The sequence below is a fragment of the Coenobita brevimanus genome, chromosome 70, assembly GCF_032717465.1.
Source record: "Coenobita brevimanus isolate Jiangsu-jjx chromosome 70, ASM3271746v2, whole genome shotgun sequence".
Lineage (NCBI taxonomy): Eukaryota > Metazoa > Arthropoda > Malacostraca > Decapoda > Coenobitidae > Coenobita > Coenobita brevimanus.
Window position 1 is genome coordinate 23916810 of NC_137023.1, and position 23353 is coordinate 23940162.

Sequence of the window (23353 nt, forward strand, 5' to 3'; positions counted from 1 at the left end):
CGCTTCACTGAGTGCCCCCTCTAGTTCTTTATGAATCATCAGCAAGGGCTAGACCGCTAAGCTATGTGTCCATAAGATCGATCATCTGGCACTTGTATGCAATATAGTTGCATAAACATGTAAGATGGTTGGTTGATTTTTTCCCCTTGCATTGGTAGAAAAGCTTTTGTTGTAATAACCACGTATGATAACTACTAACGAAGCTTGACATTCAACCCCTAAACAGCGTTATAGGCTTCGCTTTGCACATCTATGGTGCATTGATTTGGGGAAAAATTGGATTTTTTCATCAACTTACACGTCACTAAATGGGCAAAAAATTTAGTCAGGCCAAGATTAATTTATTACCTTATTTTCGCAACAAATGGGAAGTCCGTTGGTGGTATCATCCTGGAGTAGTGATACGTTGAAGGCAAGGTTTATGTTGCTGCTGGGGAGTGCGTCCTGCCTAAGGTGGAGGGAATAGCCGTCAGAGCTGCGCCACGCAACGGGAGGGGAGTTTTAACTAGTGATTTTTCATGCTACTACTTATTTGCACTACTGTCCATACTTTGCATAGACTAATATGCTATAAATACTGTAATTGTGGATTTTTCTTACATTAAAATATGAGTACAATTCGCGACAACACGTAGTTTTTACTTAAGTGATTAATTATGTCCATTTCTTACCAATTTATAAATACAAATTAACTTATATTTCTTACTGTCCTTACTTTAGCATCATTAATATTACTTGATAGGAGATTGTTGCGCATTTGACTTTTCACTTATACTAGGGTTTCTTCTGTACTGCAGACACATTTACAAGATTTTCAGCTACTGACATGTTCTTGGGGACATCAGCTGTCGTTCCTGCATTCAGAACTGTCTTGAGAATCTATACCTAGAAGCATTCCTCAAGGCATAAGCCTGTACCATAAGTGGCACACATTGTTTTCACACGTTGCACTTTTTCACGTTTTGTGGTGTGGTGGCATACATGGCAATACCCTTGCTTCCTTCAGGACCTCGGGGTTGTGGCGATGGGATAGTGCTCTGCCACCCTAGCCTTACACCCAGTAGCACCAGAAGAATTCCAGGATTGGGGACAAAAGTACAACAAGTATGGGCTAAGGTTCAGATCATATATATATATACTATGAGAATAAAACTGTAGGTGTCGGTGTAAAGGGGATGCCTCCAGTTTGTTGAGGGAATGAGCTGAAAACGACGTAATAGATAAAACAGGGGGGAAATACAGAGATTACGATGCGTGGAGGGCAAGTTTAAGCAAGGATAACTGGAAGCTCTTCTGCCATGTGGCTACCCCTTGGAAAGATCTCCTTGAGGGAACGATGCATTAGTTCTGTAGGACAAGTTGCATCAGAGCAAGAATAACCAGGTAATTAGACTACAGGTATCACCGTCATACTTAAGATTATTGACCATATGAATAGTGATTACCCTAAAGGTAGCAAATTTTTCTCATTTAAATCAGCTGAAAAGACAATGATACACTGTACTTACGCTCTTGTGAAGAGTAACATACCATAACGATGTAATCAGATTACTTGTTGGTGCTGCATAGCATATCTGTAATGAGTTCACACTGAGGTATGGGGGGGGGGGAATCCCCGTTAGTCCCCACTAAAAATTCAGGTGGGAAACAGCCCTCCTAGTCCCCCCACTACCTGTGCCCCTGCTAACATCTTTCTATAAGGTTTATAGCCCTCTGCCTTATGTCCGCAGTAGTCACTGTGCTTCTCGAGCAATTGTTATGAAAAATTCATTAACCTCACGTGCGGTGGACATAGAGGTTGAATGCATTCCGTGCTGAGACGTCAAGTAAGTGTAGGAAGAGCTTGGCATACCAAGACACAATCTTTCTGACTCGCTCATTGTTAACACTTTGCATGTCGCACTTATCATCTAATCTCGTGTAAGTGTACTTGTAAACTTCGTCAGGCTTCTTGATTCACTGGCCCTCCCTATGTTCAGCCATGTACCGGGGAATTATATCTCCGCAGTGGACAGTGCTCAGCGTCATGACCTTGTGCTTGGAAACCCTCTGCAACGCCAGCATTTCCATCGTTGAAATCGTTGCTGAAATGAATGGTGATAGTGGAAAAATGTTGTAGGAAGGTTTAATAGACTAGACTTTGAAGCTCTGTAGATTAGACTAGATATAAAAGGGAGTGCTTGAAAGTGGCAGGATGCTGTAGCTGCACCTTCCTATAGGAAAAGGATGAGAGAAGATTATTTGGGCGTCACAGGAATACCTGCTTGGTAAGTGTAGTAAGATAGGTGTATTGTAGAGTACTAATTGCGAGGGCGAAGGCAATTGCAGAAAAGCTATTGTGTGGGAAGCAGGGTGCATGGAAGGTTGGCAGGGGATATGTTGATGAAACATTTGCACTGGCTGTTGTATAAGACAGAGAAGGTCTTGGAGTTTGATAGATGGTTGCATGAAGCATTTGGAGTTGACACAGTAAATTAGGTTCATTGTGGATGGTACTGTAGTTCATATTTTTTATCTAACTTGACTAACATCATTAACTCATTTCACATTGATAGATTCAGAGGTCTACTGAGGAGACTGACCCACGTCTTATGACAGAGACTTATCGAATTTCATGCAACCACATCTTAATATTGTAGTTTTGGGAGTGGTCAATTTCCTTCAAGTAAAAACAAACCGACTCTAGGAGTATACGGGGTAGAAAGTACACTACACAAGCCTTTGCATAGATATATGATGAAGCAAAAGCATCTGTAATGGTGGATTGTACAGTGAGAAACGGAGCGTTTTTTTTTTTTTTTTTTTTAATAATTAAACTTACATGTGTTATGTCACCATGTCTGTGTAATGTGAATATAAATGAAATATCAAGAAATGTGACAGGAGGACACGTGGAGGGGGAATGGTTCTGAAGAGAGATAGTAATTATTGGGAACTGTCTGAATTTCTGCGTGCAGCAGATGTCTGTTAATTACAGATATAGATCTGAAGCTTCAGAGTCGGTAGAAAATTCTACAAAGACAAAATTAACAATGATTCCAGAGACGAATAAAGCGATCGTGCAAGAAAGGGAAACAAAAACAAGTTATAGGCTGAGACTAATTGGTACAAAACAGGAAAATATACTGTTATTCCAGTATTAGGCAGTGTTGTGAACGAGGGTGGTAGAATGATCAGGAACTGAAAGAAAGGATGCAAGGAAGAAGGAAGGTGGCAGGGACATTACGAGCAGTCGCGTGAAATGTGAATATAAATGTGGGAGTGAGGAGAACATTGCATGAGAGTATATAATTTCCAACTAAACGCTTAGTAATGAAGCGTGGACAGTGATTGAGGGATATAAGACGAGTGACAGCTGTTAGACTGGCATGGAATAATAAACGGACAAATGAACGAGTTCGTGAAAAATGTAAAGACTGATAATATGAGAGAGAGAGAGAGAGAGAGAGAGAGAGAGAGAGAGAGAGAGAGAGAGAGAGAGAGAGAGAGAGAGAGAGAGAGAGAGAGAGAGAGAGAGAGAGAGAGAGAGAGAGAGAGAGAGAACACAGAGGTGATCTGGCCATGTTCTGCGAGGAAAAAGCAAGAAATTGACCAGCAAAATATATATAAGTGACCTGAGTGAAAGGAGGGAAGACTGAGTAAGAGGTATAGTGACTATACTCATTTCTTTTTTTTTTAAACTGAGGCGAAGATGTACTTGATAGGGTGGTGATGATTGGCTAAATGCAACATTACTTCATAATCTCTTTACTCGTTAGCATTATGAATTAACACCATATATCTGAGGGGGAAATTTGGGTTAGTAAATGTTATTGGACATATTGTTTTCAGCCAATCATCACCAACCTGTCAAATGCATCTTTGTCTCAGAAAAAAAGTATAGGTGTGAAAGTGTGTAGGGATGATTGATGCGTCGTGGGAAGAGAAGTCGTTACTGAGTAGGGACAGAACCGTCCCGAAGGTTCTTTCATTGAGACCATAAATCACATGATGCATCGTCAGGTAACTGGTAATAAATACTGCCAGACGATGTACTCTGCTGGGTGAAAAATCTGGACAGCAGCTGGTGGTGACTCAATCGTACTGAAGATAAATGTACAAAAGTTTAACAATGCTATATTCGTTTATTTGTATACATATTCTGCAATTAATTCATTTAATATTTTTTCACCTTTTATAGAGCACGTAACTAACAATTACAATATCAACAGCGATTGTTCCCTGAAGAACCTAGTAATATTTTGTAAATACTACACATCATACTTTTCATGTACTAGTGGTAGTCATATTAGATAGTGAAGAATACTTACTGTAATCCGTCTGGCCTTCTTGGGTTTCGAAATTTGCACCAACTAATAATGTAAAAACAAATATGTATCATCTAAAACAAGTCGACCCACCCATTGGTCGAACATTACGAAAGATTCTAAGTCAGTGAAAGTAAGGCTCTTGGAACAGACTTCAAAATGGCATTCTGCTATTTTAAAAAAAATAAAGAAAAAGAAAAGAAAGAAAGAAATTTGGAGTATAAAACTGTGGCAAAGTGCAGCCATTGATTTTTGAGGTACATGCTGTACTATAAAACCGTTTCAATTATTGTCAGAACCATATATTCTATAAATAACATTTTTAGTAAAGCCTTACATACTTAACATCTGATAACAGAAAATTGTTCTTTTAGTTTGTTCACATTATTCAGACAGGACTTTTGTCCTACTGCAGTTTCTTTGTCGAAGCTCATTGGTAGAAAAAACAGTACTTGGGCTCAACATCCTTTCCATACCACTTCTTCATGATTGGCACCGTATTCTATTGTTAGTTTTTTGTTACGCCTCAGCATTCAAGATGGAGGTATGGCAGTTTAAAGCCAGACTAAAATGGGCAGAGTATACTTTTTTCCTTGGGGATGCGGGGCGGAGGGTGTACTGGCAAAAATACTGAGAAAGGTGGGTACTTAGGGGAAGAAGGAGAAGGGGGGTGGGCAGTTGAATCGTTCCCAGAAGTTGAATCAGGCAGACTGTACTTCTTGGACGAGAGGAAAATTAATAATACTTTCCAAGCAAAAGGCAATTAAACCCAGACGGCGTAATTTATAATGTTTTAACCTTGCTACTACTGGATATTTATATTCAACTTACAGAGTCCCTGATTATGAACATATAAATAAAGGTTGTATCTGATCCTTTCGTTTTGCAGTGTCTGCCTTGATGTAAATAACATGGACTGGTGACAAAACCATAAAAAACATCACCATATCTATTTAAAGAAAGGAGCCACTGTGTGAAAGAAGTAAAAAATTGGACCAAAAACCGTCGTCTTTGAACTTGAATCTACTCCTGCTGCTGCCCACCGTGAACAAATGAATTCATATATCTCCAGTTCGTGGTAGTCGAGGACAAAAGTTCGCATAATATTTCATGTCTTCTACTTATCATGTCCTCTTCTGGTTAGTATCCATATACTTGGAGTCGCTTAGTACCGTATATAGTTGATTCCTTCTGTGTCACAAGGTCACAATACATCTGCTTTTGTTAAATGGCCTAACGCAGATTCTTAAAAGTGGCAAGACTATAATATTACATTAGCTGTTAGTTTCAGCCTTTGTACCACGACCTTTTGAGTTCAACTGTACGTCATGTAGCACGGGAAGATGTGGTAATTTATATTCTGTGGCATCACTTCTCTGATTATGCCCCTGAAGAAGTGTTAAAGTATGAATATGTTCAACAGGTGTTCCATACAAAATCAAAGTTTGTGGCCAAGCATCCTCTGATGTTATTCGTGTGTTAACTAACTTCCAGAAAAAAAAAAAAAATCTCAGTGATTGCGCATCATACACATGACACAGTAAGAACATTTCACAATCCCTATCCTAGATGAGAGGCAAAGATTAATAGGAAAAAAAAAATCGTCTAAAGACGGTAAGAGATAAACAGTTAAGGATTCTCATATCTTGAAATGTTGAGAACAGTTCCTGTATTAATGTTATTTGTAGTTTTTGTTTCATGTCAGCAGCCTTTAATCTATCTATTTGTGTATCGCCAGACGTTTAATTCCGTTAGGAGTGGCCAAAAACGAATTAAATTCACGTCACCCTGTCCTCTGATATTTGGATGTCATCTCGCCAACCCACACTGCCATTGCCTATATGCCTCTTCACTCATTCCTTCCATCTTATCCTCGGTATCTCCCTCTCCCTCCACCTCCTCCACCTCACTCATTTACAGTACAGTCTCCTTGTCAGTCTGTCACTCTCCATCCACACCACATCATCAAACCATCTCAGAGAATATCAAAACTTCACTCTTATCTAAATGCACGTTTACATTTCGTTTCTTACACACACTTTCAGAATTATTCACCAAGCCTTGCAACACCAAGCCTTGCAACGTTCATTCACCTTTACTGAACTTTAATGTACACTCAGCCAAAAAACAGCACAGGTAATTTCCAGACCCCACATTTTGTCAGTAGTGACATTTCTTCACCCTGTCCTACATATATATATATATATATATATATATATATATATATATATATATATATATATATATATATATATATATATATATATATATATATATATATTATATATATTTATATATTAGCCTACCAAGTTCTCGTCCCGTACTTGCGAGCAGTACTGCATCATCAGCATACAACAAATTTGAGATATTCCATCCATCACCGTTCATTACCAACGCCATTCCTCTCTCCATTACTCGTGTTTTTATTTCTCTCATCACCCCATCCATATATATATTGAACAACCAAGGGGACATCACACAACCTTGTCGCACGCCCGCACTGATCGTGAACCATTCACTTAGATATCCATTAACTCTTACACCTGCTTCGCTACCAACATAAAAACTCTTGACAGCACCTAGCAGCTTACCATCTACATCGTACATGCGCAGAACTTTCCACAGTCCCTCTGTCTACTTTGTTGTATGCTTTTTCCAGATTCATGAATGCCATAAACACTTTATGGCTTATGGTCCTTCTCACAAGCCTTCTCTGCTATCTGTCTCACTGCAAATATTTGATCCACACATCCTCTGCCATTCCTAAAGCCACGCTGTTCATAATTCACTAGGACTTTTGAAATCTTTCTTACTTTATAATAATTTTTCCATATACCTACCACACTCAGTAAACCTATGCCATAATAATTCTTGCACTCACTTCACTCGCCTTTATTTTTGTACAGGGGTACAATCACAGCCTTTTTCCACTATGCAGGCACAGTTTCACTCATCCATGCCTTCTTACAGATCTCCTTCAAGCAATTCGTTCCACTCTCTCCATTACACCTAAGCATCTCTGCATACACCTCATCAACCCCAGCTGCTTTCCCATTTTTCAGCTGCTTCACAGCACTCCTTACCTGTGCGAGTGTCACTTCTCCTGGCACTGCATTCCTTCTCTGCACACCCCCCAAACCAATCATGTTTACAACCGCTCTGCTCTCTCTATTCCCATTCTTCAGGCTAACAAAATATTCTTTCCATCTGGTCCTTACTTCATCTCCATGGATTAATAATCTGCCACCTGCATCCTTCACACCATCACATTTCTTTCCACTTTCACTTCTACATTTCTGCACCTCTTTCCAGAGTAACTTCCTAGTTACAGAGTAGTTCGCATTCATTTTTCTTCCTAGATCATCATTTACCTCCTTTTTCCTCTTCACTGGTCTCTTTACATGCTTCTTGCTCTCAATATATTCAGTTCTTATATCAGCTGAACCCCTGTCCTGTAACCACTTTAGCTACTTGTTCCTCTTTTGCTCCACCAATCTCTTAACCCCCTCATATCACCATGCCATAACTTTCTCCTTTGTTGTAACTCTTGCCACACCACACACCACTTTACCATTCCTGACTAAGCAATCCCTATATGCATTCCACAGGCTGTCAAGATCCATTTCATTCCAGTTCACTGATTTTAACCCTTCCTCTACTTTGGTACTGTAATCATCTGCCATTTCTTTGATCCTCAGCTTCTCAACTTTCAGTCTTTCTCCCTGATTGCTCCTCTCTCTCCTGATCCACCTCCCTCCTCTCAGCTTGATTTTGCATACCACAGTCATATGATCTGACAGATCTCAACATCGTCCTCTCACGGCCCTTGTATAAGCAACCATTCCCATCTTCGACCTCTCTACGAGCATGAAATAAATCAGGCTTCTTTAAACACGATCCCCGTTTCCTCTATACCATGTATATTTATTTGCATTTTTGTGTTTGAATTACGAGTTACAAATGCACAAGCTCCTCTCGTGACACATCTCCTTTACTCACTTCCCATTATCATTTTCTCTTGGCACTCCATAACAGCCTATTATGTCATCCTCAGGACCAGTGCCCACTCTTCCATTCATATCCCCCATTATGATCACTTTGTAGCTCCTGGGCATTTCTCCCACTACTTCATCCATTTCATCCCAGGACAGGAGTCCTCACACGGTGCTTATGCTACAATGACTGCCACTTTCACCTTCTCAGACTTCAACCTGACATACATACATCTCGAGCTGACACATGTTTCATTCCACTCTGCCACATCTCATTCATCAACAAAGCAACTCCTTCCTTGCATCTTCCTCTCCCATTCATTCCCAGTCTTATGCATTTCACACCCTCCCACTCCTCCACTTCACACCCTTTCATCTTGTTTCACACAGTGCCATCACGGCATATCTCGCACTCTTGAACACATTCACCTCTTCCACCCTCTCGCTGTCCTCATTCACACCTCTCTTATTCCACATGGCCATACAAATCTGCCAATTTGGTTGGGGCCCTGGGCAGGTATTGGGCCCTCCGAGGCTCTCTGAAACGACTGCCATGAGAAAGTGATTTTGGATAGGAGAATCTGGGGGACACTTAACCCTGCCAGAAACCCGGTTATATGGTTACCACCCAGCATAGTAAATGGTTTCCTGGGCACAGGAAACCATTTGGCTTGTCATTCAGTGTAGAGCTCATATGGCATCACTCTACGTTGAGTGAGTGGAAAAGCCAACGGTTCCTTAGGCACCGAAACGTCCTACCCTGGCTCAGCAGTTTAATTTTTTCGGCTAAAGAACTTGATAATCGCACAGATGCAGTCCTTGGATGTCTAGCGCTCCACCAGACGGTCACACTTGGCACGGTTTACCTTAAAAAGTATCTCCTTGTCCTTGTCCCTCGTGAGAGCCTTGGAATAGATGAGAAATTTGGCTGGCAGCTTGGCGTACTCTTGCAGACGTGGCCACACCTCCTTCTGGAAGCTGGCATTGGGGAACACTTCTGTCATCAATCCACGGTCACATGCCTCCTATGCTGTGATCTTATTAAACAGCAACAGCTCATTGGCTTTTGCAGGCCCCATTAGCCTAGAGAAAATGTAGGAGGAACAGCCTTCAGGAGATTGGCCCAGTCTGCTGAACGGGGTGCTGAAGGTTGCCTTATCTGAGGCATACACCGCAACAAACAGTTCCATGACAGTTACTCTCACACTAAGGGCCGGGCCATTAACCACCGCCACCAATGGCTTCGGAAAATCGATGAATGAAGGCACAAACCCGTACAGGAGGTCGCCACTCATCTTCAAATACACGTGCATGTTTTCTGGACTGATGCCGGTGAAGTTGGAGAGATCATTGCATGAGCAGTAATTTTCACTGGCCCCTGTTATGGTTGTGATGTCCATGTGTGGGTCCTCTGCTGCTTCCTTCAATACCACAGACCACTCGTTGTACATGTCAACAGTTGACTGCATTAAATTTCTTGGGTCTGTTGAGAGTGATGGTGCAAAGACTCCCCCACACAGGTCACCAGGAGAGTACTGTATTTATGGCCTGACTCCACTGCTGCTGCTGCCTGGGACGCCTCAGCCCCAGCCAAGGAGTTCACCAGATCAATATACGCCTTCTGAGCCTCCTCCTGTGACATAAACCCCAAGGCATTCCAGGCATCCCATTTGGCCTGACCCACAAAGTCACCCATGTTGGGTCGCTTTGTGGTCACCTGGCCTTGCGTTGCCTGCTTGAAGAGGGCGTAGATCTTCAGCTTCACCTCATTGCCTGGGTCCTCCTTCAGTGAGTGGAGTCATTCCTTGGCCTCTTCAAACTGAGGCGAGACACTCGTGAAGCAGACACCGGCGGCCCTCCATGCCCCCTGCCCCACCACACTGCAAGCACCATACCTACAGCCTGCCATATTCCTTGCCAGATATCTCACAGCAGCCATTATAACCGCAGTTTTAGTGTGACTTCCACCTAACCCAGGGACAGACAGAAGCCTGGGACAGTCATATATATATATATATATATATATATATATATATATATATATATATATATATATATATATATATATATATATGTGTGTGTGTGTGTGTGTGTGTGTGTGTGTACAGAACACATATAACTCTTTGGCATGAAAAGAATAAAACCAGCTAAATTACCAAGAATGAGAAGAACAAACAGACATAATGATTCTTCTAACTGTTCTTTCCTCTGACATTAGGTATCCCGGTTTACAAGCAATGTACAACAACGACTCAAATGGCATTTGCTTACGGGAAGTGTGTTGAGAATTTAACGAAACTGTCCGTTGTTTGCTGAAATGGACATTTAAGAGCTGCTGCACGGAAAGTCATCGCAATGACCAAAATATGGTAATGTTTGCGATACGCTGCTGAATGCCAGGGGTTGGGTCTGCATTTGTGAGTGCTGGAAATGGTGTATCTCCGTGGGCGGAATACATATTGCCTGGTATCATCTGTCAGTTCTGTTCATAAGGACGAAAATTTCGTATCTGTGAATTAATAATACTAATTTTACCTAGAATATCATGCAGAAACTTTAATTTAGTTTATGAAATAACATAAATGACCTACATCTGAGGATGAATCAGGAATACAACACTCTGCATGAATCTGTTAATATTGCTTTGGCGACCGGGATGAATATCAGAAAACAGACATTAAAGATAACTGAGTTTTTATCTTGAAGTCGGACTGAAGTGGGGAAAAGGATACAAGCACGATGAATTGCCTTTGGCTTTACGGACTAATAAAATACACCAAGAATTTGTCCCTACCTTGTTACATATATATTCTAGGCCACCCTGTGATGTAAGTGCAAATGTTACTCTTGGTATTATAGTTTATCTTGCTTACCAGTCATCATATTTTGTGGTGAACCTGAACTAAAGTGAAGGAAGAAAAATCTTCCAAAATATTAAATGTACGACTAAATCAGTTACACTCTCTCTCCTTTCGTTTGTCATTTTGTGCATGTTCTTTTCCAAAAGAGAGTCTCAGCATCTCACACAAGTAGGCTGTTAAAATTGTCACTAATCTAAATTTACAGTCTATCAAGAAAATATGATCAGTGCACACTGTGTGAAACCAAGATACACAACGGATGATGGCTACTGGAAAATCCTCCATGAGTTTACTCCTCTTTCACTAACTTCCTTTCATGGGAATACCGTGAACGGTATCTCGTGTTTTTAACTCTCCTAAATCGATATGCTATTCTCTGCACGCCAAAACGATAGCAGATTGAATTTCCTGGGTTGTTTAAGGGAGTATTGATCGTTTTGGATGTCACTGGACTTCAGTATGACACATAAATAACTGTACACCCGCGAACCAAAGTTTCGGTACCCCCCTCGATGGAAGGAAATGGAAGTCAGGGTTAGAGAGAGGGCAGGTGAACGGACAACCGTGATTGGTACTTTGGAACTGAGCTACGAGGCGAATAGTGAGAAACCTAATGACACTGGATTCGAAACATTTCCATGCTATTCACCTGCAAAACATTATACGTTCGTAACATACATACTGTAACATATAACAGACTACTGTGTTATCATGGTGTCCTGTGATACTGACCCATCTGTTTCGGATCCTCATCACACAAACAAAGCACCGAGCCAGTTGTATATAAGTTGCAACTTGTCATTATAACTGCAGTCATAATTTCTGTGAATGTTATCCCTGGATTGTCTAAGGCTATAATATAGAATGATTGTGAATTTAATGTTGATTCTCACAGTAGTTGTGCGGATGGTTATATATATGGCAATTATTTTATGTGGACGACTAAACCACATTGTGATGGACAGCGGAGAGCATTCGCCAATAATTTACTATAACTAGATGAAATTAGATGCAAACAACACAAAATATTATGAGACAACGAAGACACAGCTGTGGTATCCTGCTCCGCCTTGTTATCAAGGCCTTAACTGGGGCTTCACCTCATACGTGCATTATTTTCCTTCCGTCTCTGCCTCTTTTATTACTCTTACTTCCCGGTATCCTCATAGTGCGAGTCGTCATAATCCTTGGAGGGTTTCTTGTCATCCGGTCCTATAACCCGTACTGTATTACATTATTCCTCGCATCATCACTCCCAGACAAACAACGTTAGCCCAAGACTGCTGAATCTGTTAATACCATTATTGCCACTTCCACTACTATTCCCCCTTTCCCCATTGTGTCTATTGCAATTCCCCTCACAGTACTACTACTGCTACTCCTATTACTACTCAACTATAAATCTGTATAATAATACATATGATTGTCCTTATGTCTGTGTATCTGTTAATCATATTGTCCCTGTCCCACCGTCGACAACTCGTCACTTACCCCGCACCGCTACCCCAGTTGCACCCCACCCCCCTCTCTCCCACCCGCCATGAGCTCTATTCCTCCCCCACTCCGAACCATTTTACCCCTCACCTCCTTCTTGGGCCACCAGGCCTGTTGTTCACCTTTTACCGGTGAATATACGTGGCATGCATTAATAAGAATAATTATAAAATTGACAGCAACAACATACATCTGCAGTATTCCGAACAATACATAATTATAAAAGTCGCAGATCCAAACGTGCCTATATTACGGAGCTCTGATATATTAACCACAGAACCGACCACAGACCGTTCCTATCATTGCCACTGGACCTTACCTGTAGCACTTCACCATAGTAATACAACCCACTGAAGTCCTTTGTGGGATCACTACACATGTTTGGGAAAAATAACAGCGCACAACATGCCTACAGCCCATTAAAATACACCTGTGACGTTTCACTGACATCCATTAAATTGCCTAGAAGTTAGCGGACAAACAAACACACGGCTGGACATAGACTGAGGCCGAATGTCTTGCATCGGTATATGACAACCTGACAAAACTATTACGATCCTGCTTTGTAGGTGTTATCATAGTTATAATAATAATAATAATAATAATAATAATCGTAGTATTAGTAGTAGTAGTAATAGTAGTAGTAGTAGTAGTAGTAGTAGTAGTAATCACATGTTAATATCCATGATACATAGGAGGACAAACACCATAATCTCCCTGATAAAACAAGTGAAAACAGCTGTGACATATAAAACCAAACAGTGCCATAATATGCTGTAATGGTAGGGTTATAGTAATACTAAATTAATGTTTGACCGCAACCCAACCTTCTGTCATGGCAAACAGATTCTGCATTGCGTCGACACATGCTATTCCAGTGTGTGTCCTTCTCAGTATCGTGCCTAATAACATGTGATTAATTATCATTATTATTATTATTATTACTGTGATGACACCTGCAATGCAGGATCACAAGAGTTTTGTCAGGTCGTTACATACCGATGCGAGACATTCTGCTTCTGTCTATCTGTGTCCAGTCGTTTGTTTGTTTGTCCACTAACTTCTCCTAGGCTATTTGATGGATGTCAGTGAAACATCATATGCTTATTTTAGTGGTTTGTAGGCATGTTGTGCACTGTTATTTTTCCCAAACACGTGTAGCGATCTCACAGAGGACTACAGTGGGTTGTATTACCATGGTGAAGTGCTATAGGGAAGATGCAGTGGTAATGATAAGAACGGTCTGTTGTCGGTTTTGTGGTTAATATATCAGTGCTCCGTAAAATAAGCACGGTTGGGTCTGCAGTTATTAAATGTAATGTTAGGAACACTACAGTACACATCTACGATGCTGTTATTATTATATTATTATCGCCTACCTTTAGAAGGCAGAGCGATCATGGTTTTAACTGCATCTTTGTGTGTGTGTGTGTGTGTGTGTGTGTGTGTGTGTGTGTGTGTGTGTGTTCCTATTATATCTCATGAACGGCTTGAGCTATCAACATGAAGCCTTCAGCGAATCAAGATATGGCCAAAATCTTGGAGGAGTTCGAAAATGGCAACTCGGGGTCAAAGTCAAGGTCACCAAACTAGCTGGTAAAGGTCAACTAGTTTTTATTGCCTGCCTTTAGCACCATTAAATCTCATGAATGGCTTGAGCTATCAACATAAAACCTTCATGGTATCAAAATATGGCCTAAAGTTTGGACTAGGCAAACAGAATATTTTAGAGGGCGATTACTGTTTAGCTCTCAAATGCCTTCTTTTTTATTATTAATGCATGCCACGTATATTCACCAGTAAAGGGTGAACAACAGGCCTTCTGGCCCAAGGATGAGGTGAAGGGTAATGTGGTGTCGGAGTGGGGGAGGAGTAGAATCCATGGTGGGTGGGAACTGGAGTAGCGGTGCCGGGTCAGTGACGAGTTGTCGACGGTGGGACATGGACAATAATTATGATTAATAGATACACATACATAAGGACAATCATATTTATTATTATACAGATTTATAGTGGAGTAGTAATAGGAGTAGCAGTAGTAGTACTGTGAGGGGAATTAGACACAATAGGAAAAGGGGGATTACAGTAGTAGTGGCAGTGGCAATAATGGTATTAACAGATTCAGCAGTCTTGGGCTAACGTTGTTTGTCTGGGAGTGATGATGCGAGGAATAATGTAATACAGTACGGGTTATAGGACCGGACGACAAGAAACCCTCCAAGGATTATGACGACTCGCACTATGAGGATACCGGGAAGTAAGAGTAATAAAAGAGGCAGAGACGGAAGGAAAATAATGCACGTATGAGGTGAAGCCCCAGTTAAGGCCTTGATAACAAGGCGGAGCAGGATACCACAGCTGTGTCTTCGTTGTCTCATAATATTTTGTGTTGTTTGCATCTAATTTCATCTAGTTATAGTAAATTATTGGCGAATGCTCTCCGCTGTCCATCACAATGTGGTTTAGTCGTCCACATAAAATAATTGCCACATATATAACCATCCGCACAACTACTGTGAGAATCAACATTAAATTCACAATCATTCTATATTATAGCCTTAGACAATCCAGGGATAACATTCACAGAAATTATGACTGTAGTTATAATGACAAGTTGCAACTTATATACAACTGGCTCGGTGCTTTGTTTGTGTGATGAGGATCCGAAACAGATGGGTCAGTATCACAGGACACCATGATAACACAGTAGTCTGTTATATGTTACAGTATGTATGTTACGAACGTATAATGTTTTGCAGGTGAATAGCATGGAAATGTTTCGAATCCAGTGTCATTAGGTTTCTCACTATTCGCCTCGTAGCTCAGTTCCAAAGTACCAATCACGGTTGTCCGTTCACCTGCCCTCTCGCTAACCCTGACTTCCACTTCCTTCCATCGAGGGGGGTACCGAAACTTTGGTTCGCGGGTGTACATCTGCTATATATGGGTTGCCCAGCACTCTGTCTCTCAGGGGACTTTGATGGATGGTCGTGGAGTGTGCAGACGTGTTTCTCTGGCTCTCCTCTAGCTGCAGGGTTGCCTCACCGGCCTTAGCTTTGTTTTCTCCGCCACTAGGGCGTTTTCCAATAAAGTTAGGTTAGCTAGACCTCATTTTCCTCCCTGGCCTTTAGAGATATAGTAAGTGTCTATATCTGTTTCCTGAGATTGCCTTTGCTTACTCACCTCTGGAGTGTACCCCCCACTGATCGCTCTGGGGTGTGAGTTATACACGGGCGCGTCCTCCCGAGAGTGGTTTGAGAGGGTAATCTCAGACTAGGTGTGTCTTTCCCAGGTACCTTGTCCCTTGCTTGTTTTTCTTCTTCTTCCCACTTCCCCCGTGAGGGGGAAGTGGTTGCTATGACGGACGCCCCTACTGTCTCCCCCCCCTTCAGGGGGGGAGGTGGTCCTGACGAAAGTAGGAACGACCGGACTGACCACCCCCAGACTGACGGACGCCAGACTCGAGCCCCACTTGATATCCCAGTAGCTAATGCGACCTACGTCACCATCCATGCGCTCGGTTCCACTCCCCTGTCCAGTCTCAATCCCTTCCTTATCAAGAAGGTGATTGACCACTGTGCGGGAGAAGTCGAACAAGTTAAAAAACTTGCTAATGGAGATCTCCTGGTCAAAACTGTAAACTCGGCACAAGTAAAGGATTTGTTGAAACTGTGCAAATTCCATTGTTACGATGTCGAAGCCAAAATCCCAGTCTCCATGAATTCTTGCAAGGGTGTTGTCACTTGCAGGGATCTCATGGTGATGAGCGAGGACGAGATCGTAAGTGAATTGGCGCAGCAAGATGTCATAGAGGCTAAATTCATAACTCACTACTCGGAAGGCATAAGGACGAAGACAGCAACTATCATCTTGACGTTTGCCAAATCTTCTCTTCCTAATGAAATAAAAGTTGGTTACGAAATTATTCACGTTCGGCCGTACATCCCTAACCCTTTGCGTTGCCTGAAATGCCAGCTGTATGGGCATGGTACAAAGACTTGTCGGGCTTCCCAGCCAGTGTGTAGCAAGTGTGCAAGCCAGGGTCATGATGCGGAAAGTTGCACATCAGAGACAGTACGTTGCTTTCACTGCAAGGGTACTCACTCCACTTCCTCTAGGGATTGTCCCAAGTGGAAGGAGGAGAAGGAAGTCTGCACAGTGAAGGCAACTGAGGGTATTTCCTACTACGAAGCTAGGAAAAAGGTGAAGGAGTTGCATGCAACTCCCACACCGAATAGGTCCTATGCTTCGGCGGTAATATCCCGTCCTGTGATGTGCTCTGTCGAGACGCAGACTGACCCTGTCTTCCTCCCTCCTGCCGCTCACAGTACATCTCCATCTCGACCTCCTGTCCGTTCCAACTCTCTCACTGACATCCCTAAAGCTTCAACTTACTCTCAGGCTGCTGTTGCCTCTCCATCAGTACGGCCTAAAACGAAGCCTGACAAGCCTACTAAGAATAACATGACCACCCTCACGAAACAGTCACGTCCTCATGTCCTTCCGGTTCCTACTCCAGCGAGGGAGAGAAAGGTTAGCTCTTCCTCGGGGGAGGCTGGGAACCTAGTTATTGATGATAATATGGAGGTTTCCATTAACAAGCACCGGGATAGGTCCCCCGGTAGTCGCTCGCCTGCCGGCGGGCGACAAAAAAAGACAAAGCACACTGGCCCCCAACGAAAATCTTAAACCGTCGCTTTCACTGTATTACAGTGGAATTGTAGAAGTATTGGGAATAAGTTACAAAATATAGCAATCTTGCTTTCTATACACAGGCCAGACGTTGTTTGTTTACAGGAGACACGCCTGGAGGATCGTCCTGATCCTCCACAGTTCAAACACTACCACTCGTATAGAAGATATGAAGGTCACGGAGTTGCCATTTACACACACAAATCACACCCACAAACGGAAGTGATTCTAAATTCTACTCTGGAAGCTGTCGCGTGCAGAGTAAAATTTAATAACACGTATCTGTCTATTTGCTCTCTGTACTGTCCTCCACATGGCCCCATTGATAGTGATGCTTTAAATTCACTAGTGGAACATCTGCCTGGAAATAAGTTAGTGTTGGGCGATTTTAACGCCCATCACTATCAATGGGGTAGCTTGAGGATTGATGGTCGTGGGGAGCAAGTAGCCGACCTAATACTACAGTCCAACCTCTGTCTTCTGAACGATGGTAGAGCGACTCGTGTAGATGATCGTACTGGTAACTTTTCGGCCATTGACTTATCTTTGGCCTCCCCTGGTATACATCAAGATCTCTCATGGGACCCTTACGACGACTCCTTGGGAAGTGATCATTTACCCATCTGTCTTTCTTATACACGCGACATCATTTCGGACCCTCCACCTCCAAAATTTAACTATAAGAAAGCAGATTGGGGATCCTTCTCAAGGATCGCCAATTTAGATATATCTGGGGAGACCATAGATGTTAAAATCGAAAATATAACCCAATCCATATTACACGCAGCTGAGGCTGCTATTCCCAAGACTTCTACAGTTCATGCGAAGCATAGAGCACATTGGTGGACGCCGACAAGCATTAAGAAAATGCAATAGGAGATACAGGATTTTTGATAGTCAGCCCACTGAGAAAAATTTTATTGCATACAAACAGGCACGGGCTGAGGCAAGGAGAATAATAAGAAGGGCCAAACGTGACTCCTGGCGGGCCTTTGTGTCCACGGTGACTCGCACAACACCATTACGTAAAGTCTGGTCCACCATAAGAATATTAAATAATAAAGGCCCATATTTCCCCATTACCACCTTGCAAGTAAATAATAACATCTATGACGAGCCCGTGGACGTTGCTAACCTCCTCGCCAGGAGTTTTTCTCATGTAAGTAGCTCAGCCAATTATGACCCGCGTTTCCAACATCATAAACGCACGGCTGAGCTACAGATATTAGACTTTGCCACAGAAGACGTAAACTCCCCGTACAACCAAGAGTTTACGCTAGATGAACTGCTCCTTGCCCTTAAATCCTGTAAAGACACCAGCCCTGGACCAGACACCATCACGTACGGTATGATCCAGCATCTTAATCAGGACAACCTGATTAAGATGTTAGCATTGTACAATGAGATTTGGGTGTCTCGAACGTTCCCAAACTCATGGCACTTTGCGCACGTCATACCGATACCCAAAGAGGCTGGTCGTCTTATGAATCCCACTTCATTTCGTCCTATTGTGTTGACTTCTTGTCTATGTAAGGTCATGGAACGAATGGTTAACAATAGGCTTCTTTTTGTTTTAGAGTCGAAGAATTTGTTAAATGATCAACAATGTGGCTTCCGTAAATACAGAAGTTCACTAGATCATTTAATGAATTTGGAGCATTGTATTGCAGAGGCATTTGCCAATAAAGAATTCATGATAGGGGTGTTCCTGGACATCCATAAAGCCTATGACATGACCTGGCGACACGGTATACTAATGAAGCTCTATGCTTATGGTTTAAGAGGAAATTTGCCTGTTTTTATTTCAAATTTCTTAAGGGACAGAACTTTCTCTGTCAAATTGCCCCGTAACGTAACATCGGATATATTTATCCAGGAAAACGGGGTGCCACAGGGAAGTGTGCTTAGTCCTACTTTATTTAGTATTATGATCAATGATATTCTGTCATCAGCTCCCATCCCGAGGAATCTTAAATACTCACTCTACGCTGACGATTGTGCAATATGGCACTCTTCCCGTAATGCACAATTTTCGGCTGGGCGGATTCAAGCAGCCCTTGACTCCGTCCACCAATGGGCCTTGCAGTGGGGATTTAAGTTTTCCGTACGTAAGTGTGCCGCTATAGTTTTCACTAATCGTAACGTACCTAATTTGTGCTTAACTTTGGATAATCAGGCGGTACCTTTTCAAAATTCTGTAAAATTTTTAGGAATACATTTTGATCGTAGAATGAATTTTAAACTTCACGTTAATACTTTGCTTGCTCGTTGTGATAAACCGTTAAATGTCCTCAAGTACCTAGCGGGTACTACCTGGGGTGCCGACAGAAAATCTTTATTAATGGTGTATAAGTCCCTTATTCTATCGAAGCTAGATTATGGCGCACAGGTGTATGGCTCGGCATCTGATGCCACGCTGAAAGGATTGGATGTGTTACAGAACAAATGCTTGCGAATGTGTCTTGGAGCTGTACGGTGTACTCGTGTGGCTCGTATGGAAGTGGAGGCGAATGTGCCTCCCCTCCGTATTCGCCGTGACCACCTGGCCTTGTCCTACGGCATAAGGACATTAAGAAAAAGTAATATCGGCAATGTGGCCTGTACCCCCCTGCGTCAATACCACCACCTTCTGCGGGGGGTGCGTCGGCCACTTGCCGCTCGCCTCCACTTACTGACTCAGGAGCTTGATGTGGACCCCAGTGACTGTGACAAGTTGGTGCTTAAAAATATAGCGCCTTGGGAGCCACCCGACTTTACAGTCGATGTTACGTGGCTCCCAGCACCAAAGGCCAAGGCGCCGGAGGCGGAGGTCCACCACTTGTTTCGTAACATCATCATTCGTCACTTGGGGTCCCATCAATTGTACACCGACGGCTCCAAGTCGAGTGAATGTGTGAGTGCAAGTGTGTGGTCGACTGAATGTGCCCTTAGGTATCGGTTGCCGACTCATACATCTGTGTTTACTTCAGAACTTTTTGCTATTGACAAAGCCATAGACTATACTCTCAGTTCTAGACATGACTCATTTGTCATATTTTCAGATTCAAAATCAGCCCTTCAGGCAATTGCATCTTGCACTACGGACTCTCACGAGATCCAGGGCCGCATCGTTAATAAGTTGCATTCATGCAACAAGTCATTCACGCTGATCTGGGTGCCTGGTCATTGTCGTATCTACGGCAATGAGCAGGCTGACTTACTTGCAAAGTCGGCTGTGGAGCTCGAGGAGACTTGGGACGTTCCTCGTGATCTACGGTCGAGTCTATCTCTCGGAAAGAAATCAATAAATCTTCTGTGGCAAGGTCAGTGGACCAGACTAAATATTCCAACTTGTAAGCCGTACCTGGGCGACTGGGACACTGCCAACCGTCCCAGTCGCCTGGAAGAAAAAGTGTTGGCACGGTTGCGGCTTAATGCCACCATTGTAACCCACATAAAACCATATATGGAAAGACGCTTCCCACCGCACTGTGATATCTGTAATGCGGTGTTATCTATTAGTCATATCATCCTGCGCTGTCGGCGATTTATTCGTGAACGCGCTTCACTTATAAATTACTGCAGCGCAGCAGACGTCCCCTTCACCCTTTCCAACATCCTGGGTGATGTGGACATTGTTATGACTGATAAATTGATGGCTTTCTTGAGAGAGACCGGACTGATCAGAGTGATGTGACTTTTTTACTGCGTGGTTATGGTTTTAATGAAGAGTAAATATGTATATATTGTAATATTAATTAGGGTTGACAGCTGACATATTTTAAATAGTTCCTCCTCCCACCGATCTATTTCTAATATAGCTGTCCCCTACATTAAGCCAAGTTCCTCGCCTGACAGTCACCAGATGATGAGTGCAAGTGTGCAATATAGGAAGGTATTGGGCACTTGCAGTCGATGGTGGTCTGCTGGGCGAGGTTCTTCACTTTTTATACAAATTATGTAAATACATTATATTATCTTGCTTAAGTTATTCTAATTAGGGACGACAGCTGACGTATATGGAAATGTTCCTGACTCGTCTGGTTCCCTTTCATATATTGATGTCCCCTATATTAGGTTGTGCCTCGACTGACAGTCACCAGGTGATGAGTGCAGGTATGTCATGTAGAAAGGCATTACATATCTGTAGTCGATGGTGTTCTGTTAGTCGAGGTATTTTTACCATTAGTGTAGGTCTAGCTATTTGTCTCTGTAGGATTTAGTATAGATTAGCGATTTGTCTGTTAGGTGATTAGTTTTAGGGTCTTTAGATTAGTGTTCCTTTATAATATAAGGTATAAAAAAATAAAAAAACAAGAAAAAATTAAAAAAATAAAAATACAAAAAAAAAAATAAATAAGATTAAAATTATTATATATATATGTACGTTTGCATGAAAGTGTGTCTGTATGTATGCATGGAAGTGTGTGTGTGTGTGTGTATGTGTATGTATGTATATATATATGTTTGTATATATATGTATATATGTTTAAATGTATATACATATATATATACTGTATATACACGGCCTTAATAACCAGGGGCTTCGGCCCCAATGGTTGATAGGCCGGAAAAAAAAAAAAAAGAAAAAAAAAATCTGTCTCTCTTCACTGTCTGTCGTTCCTCAGTGAAGAACCTTACTAGTGTTACCCGCTGTGCTACGTTGGACGAGTAAAACAAACACAAACATCCAAATGCATAAAAACACACAAACAATAAAAGCACATACGCACATGCACAAGCACACAACCAAAGACAGACGCAAGTATGCAAACACACACACACACACACACACACACACACACCATCCATCATTTGAAACTTTATTGCTGCATCAGAAGCGTAGTGGTCCAGGGCTATGCAAATCAGACCACGCTAGTCACTCACCGCTGTGGGTAATAATGCCAACCTGCCTCGGATGTTAAACCTTTCTGGCCATATCTAGTGGAAGCACCTGAATCTACTCGACAACCAGGCGTGCAGTTGGATATATCGTTGCCATTTTAAGTGGTAAATGGTTTCCTTATCTAGAAGTCATTTGGCTTGACACTCGATACACTCTTAGTGTAACCTTAAGATAACACTCTATCAACTGAGAGAGAGAGAGAGAGAGAGAGAGAGAGAGATTCATGCAATAAGACAACTAACAGTAACACAAAGACACACGACACACAAGCACAATTCAACACACTAAGACACACAAACACACTAAAAACACACGCACACACCCACACACCCCCACACCCACACACCCACACCCACCCACACACACACACACACACACACACACACACACACACACACACACACACACACACACACACACACACACCCTTACTCTCATTCAAATTAGATTGGCCCTGTTGACATTATATAGGCATTAGTATATATCTCATAAACAGTGTACAGGATGTAGTGTCTGCTGGTGACATGCAAAGTTTCTCACTAGGAATGTCAATTCACATAATGTTTATCCACAGTCTTGTTGTCCCAGACCATCAAGAATCCTTAACCATATGATGTATTTCAAACATCCTCGTAGTCCAGATGATCAAGAATTTCATGACATATTCAAACACGTGGAGCAACCAGCCCTAGTCGGTTAGTCCACATGAATCTACCAGACACTACATCCTCTCCAAGCTGTATATCATGTCGGAGAGCTTCCCTTCAGATCAGAAGGGGTTGGAGAGTAGGCCCATTAACACAAGGGTCAGATAGAGTGAGAAGGGGTTGGAGAGTAGGCCCATTAACACAAGGGTCAGATAGAGTGAGAAGGGGTTGGAGAGAGAAGAGGGAGAGAGTGGTTAGAGAGAAGGTCCGACACTAGGGTCACGCTCAGCTACACTGTAAATCACTATTATAACTGTGCAATAAACTTTGTAACCCAAGAGTGCTGTAATTCACCTCGTTGACACTACGTCTCACTACTTTATTGTGGTTAACTTAATGATCCATAATCGATTTCCCTATCTCCCTACAAGTACCTAAGGCCACGCTATCGAGATTGGATCGTTAAGCTCAGCCA

General features: G+C 42.3%; 2 pseudogenes; one reads left to right on the forward strand and one right to left on the reverse strand.

The window, feature by feature from the left end:
• The window catches only part of LOC145406403 (hemicentin-2-like), a 664782-nt pseudogene that overhangs the window by 273731 nt on the left and 367698 nt on the right, over positions 1-23353 (forward strand).
• On the reverse strand, positions 9073-10238 carry LOC145406322 (enoyl-CoA delta isomerase 2 pseudogene; annotated as a pseudogene).